The sequence below is a fragment of the Loxodonta africana genome, chromosome 2 (genome assembly GCF_030014295.1).
Source record: "Loxodonta africana isolate mLoxAfr1 chromosome 2, mLoxAfr1.hap2, whole genome shotgun sequence".
In the NCBI taxonomy this organism is placed as follows: domain Eukaryota; kingdom Metazoa; phylum Chordata; class Mammalia; order Proboscidea; family Elephantidae; genus Loxodonta; species Loxodonta africana.
Window position 1 is genome coordinate 158,771,557 of NC_087343.1, and position 7,400 is coordinate 158,778,956.

Here is a 7,400-nt window from a genome sequence, read left to right on the forward strand (position 1 = left end):
AACAACTAACGTGCTTGGTTGCTAACCAAAAGGTTGATATTCGAATTCACCCAGAGATACTTCAGAAGAAAGTACTGGCGACCTACTGAGACATCAGTCACTGAAAACCCTATGGAGCACAGTTCTACACTGATATGCACGGGATCCCCAAGAGTCAGAATTGACTCAACAGCAACTGGTTTGGTACCATAATCCAGAAAGACTAAAAAATAAGGGAAAAAATGTGTTGACTTTTTGTTTATTGCTTCTCTCTCTAGTCTTAAGAATGTACTTCTATGTATAATCCAATTGGACATTTTGACTTGACTCAAAAGGTTAACTCAGTTAAAGCAGTCAGGGTCATTATTACTGAAATTATTATCTACCATCTGTTGAGCATTTCCTGTCTTCCCAGCATTGTGCTAAACACTTTTATGCATTATCTCGGTTAATACTCACTTCAGCCCCAAAAGTAGATATTGCTGTTGCTATTGTTAGGTACCGTTGAATCAGCTCTGACTCATAGCAACCATATGTACAACACAACGAAACACTGCCCAATCCTATATCATCCTCACAATTGGTGTTATGCTTAAGCCCGTCATTGTAGCTGCTGTGTCAATCTGTCTCACTGAGTATCTTCCTCTCTTTTGCTGACTGTCAACTTTACCAAGCATGATGTCCTTCTCTAGGGACTAATCCCTCCTGATAATGTGTCCAAAGTACATGAGACAAAGTCTAGCCATCCTTGCTTCTAAGGATCATTTTGGCTGTACTTCTTCCAAGATGGATTTGTTCATTCTTCTGGTAGCCCATGGTATATTCAATATTCTTTGCCAATTCAAAGGCGTCAATTCTTCTCTGGTCTTCTTCATTCATAGTAGATATTAATAGCCCCATTTTACAGCTGCAAAAAAAATGATGCTAAGGGAGATTAAATACATTGCTCATGGCCAAACTTTAGTAACTATTTAGTTTATGAATTGAGATTAAATGCAGTTCCCCCTGCTTGCATTCCCCAAGCTCTATGCCATTATCACCTCTTTTTAGGTAGTCAAGATGGCAAAGTAGTCACACATTGACCCTATGTAGTTGACACTGACTGGGAAGAGACCTATCAGTGACTAGCTAATTTAAGAAAATCATTCAAATTCTCTTGCATATATAGACTTTAATTTTCAAAGTTACTAAAGGGGAAGAGAAGTTCCACATTAACGAGAATTCAGAGTTTTCTAGGCAACATGAGTTCCATTTATAGAAAATCCAGTTTAGATACCACTTTCCCTTTAAACTTGTTCTTGGGTATCTGCATATGTTATAGAAACCAATTGAAATCGACTGTTCCACGTTCTGACAGACTCTAGACATATGTCCCAATAAATTTTAGGACACAGCTTGTGCTATGTAAATACTGGGCTCAGACAATTTTTATCTCCCCCTAACAATAGCAGCTTGAGAACAGAAAGACATTTTGATATTCCACTGACAGAGCCCTTAAACTGCTTTAGTTCCCTCTTCACTTGTTTGTAAGGACCATCTTCTGTTGCATTGGACATAATAGGAAAGGGAAAGCACTGAGATTTGGATATTGATTGAAACTCATCAAACCTTTGCAATTGTCCCCTTGGTAAAACTAAGTTTTTCAGATTCTGTAATTTGCCAATTTTTGTCTGAAGGGGAGAAATACAAAACTGCTTCTGTGCTGAGAAGAGCTCTCTGTGGCATGAGATGGTTTGTGCTGCCATCCTTTCCTAATGCAAGTAAATTAAAACACAGAAATGCAATCTAGAAGGCATCACCCTATGTAATAAAGACATGAGACACAGGCAGCCCAATTCAAGTTGGAGAATGCACCATGATTTTACATTTTCAACAGGAGATGTACACTCAGGTTGAGATTTGCTATCATCAATTTTTTTTTTTACATTGAGCCATTTTATTTATATGTGTGTATTGCATGCCTAGAAAAAAGAATCCCAGGATTTTTCCTCCTGTGTATTTTCACCTTGCTTCCTCATGGTCCATGATGTCAGCTGAGGTCGTCAGTACAACACAACCAAACTGATGGGTCAGGAGCAGGTTATTCTGTCACTCTTCTAGATCTTTGAGTTGCACATCAAATCTAGGGCTGATCACTCCATATTTGTTTAACCTGCCTGTGAGGCTTACAATAATTTTCCCAGCTCTGTGGCCATCAATGATTTCAAATTGCCAATGTAACCATGCTTCATCATCACAGTTAGAAACTGAATGATGACTTTGGAACACCACCTGATAAGAACCTGGCATTTGCCTCTCTTCTCAGCATTATTGATGCTCTTAAGATCACCAGCCAGGCTGTACATGTGCACCATTATGGCAGCACAGAAAAGTATCAGAAAGAGCTATTTTTTTTAATTAACTTTAATTAAGCTTCAAGTGAACGTTTACAAATCCAATCAGTCTGTCACATATAAGCTTACATACATCTTACTCCCTACTCCCACTTGCTCTCCCCCTATTGAGTCAGCCCTTTCAGTCTCTCCTTTCGTGACAATTTTGCCAGCTTCCCTCTCTCTCTATCCTCCCATCCCCCCTCCAGACAAGAGTTGCCAACACACTCTCAAGTGTCCACCTGATTTAATTAGCTCACTCTTCATCAGCATCTCTCTCCCCCCCGCTGACCAGTCCCTTTCATGTCTGATGAGTTGTCTTCGGGGATGGTTCCTGTCCTGTGCCAACAGAAGGTCTGGGGAGCATGGCCGCCGGGATTCCTCCAGTCTCAGTCAGACCATTAAGTCTGGTCTTTTTATGAGAATTTGGGGTCTGCATCCCACTGATCTCCTGCTCCCTCAGGAGTTCTCTGTTGTGCTCCCTGTCAGGGCAGTCATCGATTGTGGCCGGGCACCAACTAGTTCTTCTGGTCTCAGGATGATGTAGGTCTCTGGTTCATGTGGCCCTTTCTGTCTCTTGGGCTCTTAGTTGTCGTGTGACCTTGGTGTTCTTCATTTTCCTTTGCTCCAGGTGGGTTGAGACCAATTGATGAGTCTTAGATGGCCGCTTGTTAGCATTTAAGACCCCAGACGCCACATTTCAAAGTGGGATGCAGAATGTTTTCATAATAGAATTATTTTGCCAATTGACTTAGAAGTCACCTCAAACCATGTTCCCCAGACCCTCGCCCCTGCTCCGCTGACCTTTGAAGCATTCATTTTATCCCGGAAACTTCTTTGCTTTTGGTCCAGTCCAATTGAGCTGACCTTCCATGTATTGAGTGTTGTCTTTCCCTTCACCCAAAGCAGTTCTTATCTACTGATTAATCAATAAAAAACCCTCTCCCTCCCTCCCTCCCTCTCCCCTTCATAACCACAAAAGTATGTGTTCTTCTAGAAAGAGCTATTTTGATTTTGTTAGTTTGTTTGTTTGAGTGCAGATCCTATTAGGGTTTGAAGACTACTGAGGAGAGGTTTTTTTTCCTAATTTCTCTGCTTGTATTTTTCCACTTTGAATAAATATTAATAACTTCTGGGCCTTTATTATGAGTTACTGTAATGATTTGAAAGTAGCCAAAAATGTCCATAGTATCAAAAACTTTATCTCGGAACGGTGCTAAGTGTTCTTACCCTTCTACAAGCCACTTGTAAGCACTCACTTCGTGGGTTATACTTCATTACACAAATACTTTGTAGTTGGTTACTGGGCTTCCCTTTCCACGCACATAAGAAATTATCAGAGGCCCACAGAAATAGGGCTTCAGTTCTCCACAATGAAAATCTGGCTAACTTACCTCTTTATAGCTTCTTTTTTGAATGGTTGCATTCCTTCCGGGCAGATACAATGCTCTCCTGGCTAAAACAAAATGGGAAGCCCATTCAATATAGCGAGTCCATGCAGATAATCACATCCCCTGAAACATTTTTATGATAGTGTTATGCCACCTCTAAATGCCCATCTCCCAATCCAGTAAGAGAAGAAAAAGGATGCAGATTAAATCTGAAGATTTTCAACCAATGCATAATTATTTTAATAAATATTTACTAGGAACAAGCACTGTGCTTGGCACTTGAAATATAATAGTCAGACAAACATCACCCACACTTAGTAAAACTTATGTACTGTTAGCAATAAAATAAACCAAAAAGAGCTCATTAATAAATGCGTAATTACAAATAGTGATAAGTCCAAAAAAAAAAACAAACCAGGTGTTGAGATACCAGTTAAAAGAAGGTTTATCCTTTAGAGGAGTCTCTGGGTGGTGCAAATAGTTAATAAATTCAGCTGCTAATCAAAAGAGTGGTGGTTCAAGTCCACCCAGAGTTACCTCTGAAGACAGGCCTGGTGACCTACTCCCAAAAACTCAGCCACTGAAAATTCTATGTAACGTATTTCTAATCTGACACACATGGGGTATCTGTGAGTAGAAATCAACTCAACAATTGGTTTTGGTATCCTTTAAAGTAGTTCTTAGGGAGAATCTGAAAACAAGACAGATCAAGGCATGTGAAAACCAGTAGATAAGAGAGTACCAGCAGAGGAAAAAATACGTGCAAAAGGTTTAAGGTTGGAAAGGGCATGTGTTGAGGACCTGAAAGAAAGCGAAGAGTGGTTAAAGCACAGGGAATGAGGGGCAAAGCGAATTTAAATACAACTGGAAGGTTGGCAGAGGTTAAAGTCTGAAGGCCATAGATGCCATGGATGTGTGGATTTGGCTCCAGGTCCAATGGGAAGTCATTAAAGAGTTTTAAGAAGGGAAAATGTATGATCAGACTTGTATTTTTAAAAGATTACCCTGGCTGCTATGTGAAGAATAGATATAGAAAGAGGAGTGAATTTGTGGTCTAGGGCTGATATAACGAAATACCCCAAACTGGGTGTCTTAGTTATCTAGTGCTGTTATAATAGAAATACCACAAGTGGATGGCTTTAACAAAGAAAAAAATATTTTCTCACATTCTAATAGACCAGGAGTCAAATTCAGGATGTCAGCTCCAGGGAAAGGCTTTCTCTCCCTTTTGGCCCTGAAGGAAGGTCCTTCTCATCAATATTTCAATGGAGGAGGAGCTTCTCCATGCAGGAACCCTGGGTCCAAAGGACGCCCTCTGCTTCTGGTGCTACTTTCTTGGTGGTATTAAATCCCCCTGTCTCTCTTCTCACTTCTCTCTTTTATATCTCAAAAGAGATTGGCTTAAGACACAATCCAATCTTGTAGATTGATTCCTGCCTCATTAACATAACTGCTGCCTATCCCACATCATTAACATCATAGAGGTAGAATTTACAACACATAGGAAAATGATATCAGAAGACAAGATGGTGGACAATCTCACAATACTAGGAATCATGGCCCAGCCAAATTGATACACGTGTCTTTGGAGGACACAATTCAATTCATGACACTGAGTGACATATAAGAATAGAAATTTTATTGCTTCAGGGTTCTGAAGGCTATAAGTCCAGGTTAACATGTTAGCCAGACCATGCTTCCTCCAAAGTCATAGGGGAAAGTCCTTTCTTGTCTGTCCCAGCTTCTGCTAGCCCCATGCATTTCTTGGCTTATAGATGGCCATCCTTTCTCTGTCAGTCCCTCTGTCTCCTTCTTTTACAAGGATCATTCAGGTTGGATTAAGAACTACCCTACACCAATATGGCCTCATGTTAACTGATAACATTTTAAAAACTAGGTCATTTCCCAGGTACTAGGAGTTAGGACTTCAGCATATCTTTTTGGAAGATACAATTCAAGCCAAAACAGGGTGAGGGTAGAAGTTTCCAAGAAAATTACAGAGATAATGAAATTATGTTCCTTCTCCTTAGGTCTCTATGGATCTCATCTCTCTCCTTGGAGCAAAGACTCTAAAGCACACGCAAAACACTGAAGGACTTGGTTCTACAACAAAGCATGGGATTGAATAACCCATCACCAATGAGTTGATTCTGATCATGGTGACCCCACAGGACAGAGTAGAACTGCTCCATAGGGTTTACAAGGCTATAATCTTTAGGAACACAGACTTCCACATCTTTCTCCTATGGAGTTACTGGTGGATTCTAACCACCAACCTTTCCGTTAGCAGAGAAGTGCTTAACCACTGCTAGGGGCTAAGGACTCAAACCTACTCTTTCCACAAAGAATTAGCAGTTAAGTAGGACCTAAAAAGCAAGCAATTACAACTCAGAATTATGACTTGCTGGGTGTATGTATAAGGTGTTAGGGGCCCACTCTAGACCCTGGCCTTCTCTTTTCACAGACTCAGCCCAAGGTCTGGTGAAAAAGACTCATCCAAAAATGCACATGCATTTCTATTTTCCCACTTACAAAGAAGCTGGAAAAAAAAAAAAAAAAATTTTATTTTTTTTTTTTTAAAGAGGGAGCTTTCAATTCGAAGATCCAGGGTCCAAATCGTAAATCGCAATAACTTACCTATTTTCCAAGCAACTGATGTGTTTGAGTTTCCAGTGATGATTTACAGAAGTTCCTTGGCTCTGAAGTAAAACTGACTTGGGAGTATTGGCATTCCTGTCCAGCCAGTTCAAACACTTGAATAACTCTTGTCAAATAATAAATATATCACATATACTAAAAGAATAGACCAAGAAAGACAAAGAGAGACTTTTGGTAATAACGTTTATTGGGTGCTTACTATAAAGCTACCATTTATGGAGGACTTACCACATGCCAGGAGTGGCACAAACAGTTAAATGCTTAACTACTAACCAAAAGGCTGGCAGTTTGAACCCACTCAGAGGCACATCAGAAGACAGGCCTGACAATCTACTTCTGCAAAATCAGCCATTGAAAACCCTATGATGCCCAGTTCTACTCTACAACACATGGGGTCACCATGAGTGGGAATCAACTTGATGGCAATTCACTACCACACAGCAGACACTGTCCTAAGTGCTTTACATTTTTTAGCTCATTGAGCCCCAGATCAACTCTGTGAGACTGGTACTCATATTAGCCCATTTTGTAGATAAGGTAACTGAGGCCAAGAAGAAGCTAGAATTTGAAGGTGGGGAAAGCTGAGTATCTGTAGATTCAACTTTTTTTTTTTTTTTTTTTTTTTAATTTACTAAAACAAAGCTAGCTCTTATTCATGAGTGAGCATTTCTGAAAAGTCCTGGAGTCCGGTTCTCCTGGAGATGATAGGACCAAAGCCAAAACAATTTCTGCCATCAAAAATTCAACTGGGACACTATTTTTATAAGCAATAATCTTTTAAAACTTTAATTTTATACATTCTTTAAAACATGCAAAATATTTTCAAATAAGGAAAATCTTATAAAATTAAAATCATTCTTTTCCCCTCTAAATGAAAGTAAACCGGTTTTCTTGCTATTGCTGTCTTGGTTTGCTACAAGCCCAAAGTATATTACCTTTTAGGCATAATCCCATAAAAAAGAGGAAAATTTTCACTACAGGGCAAATGCTTTGGAGAGTG

At 39.7% G+C, this 7,400-nt stretch overlaps 1 pseudogene; it reads right to left on the reverse strand.

Moving 5' to 3' along the window:
• Positions 1 to 1,581: 1,581 nt before the first annotated feature.
• On the reverse strand, positions 1,582 to 2,782 carry LOC135230430 (small ribosomal subunit protein uS8-like; annotated as a pseudogene).
• Positions 2,783 to 7,400: the final 4,618 nt, after the last annotated feature.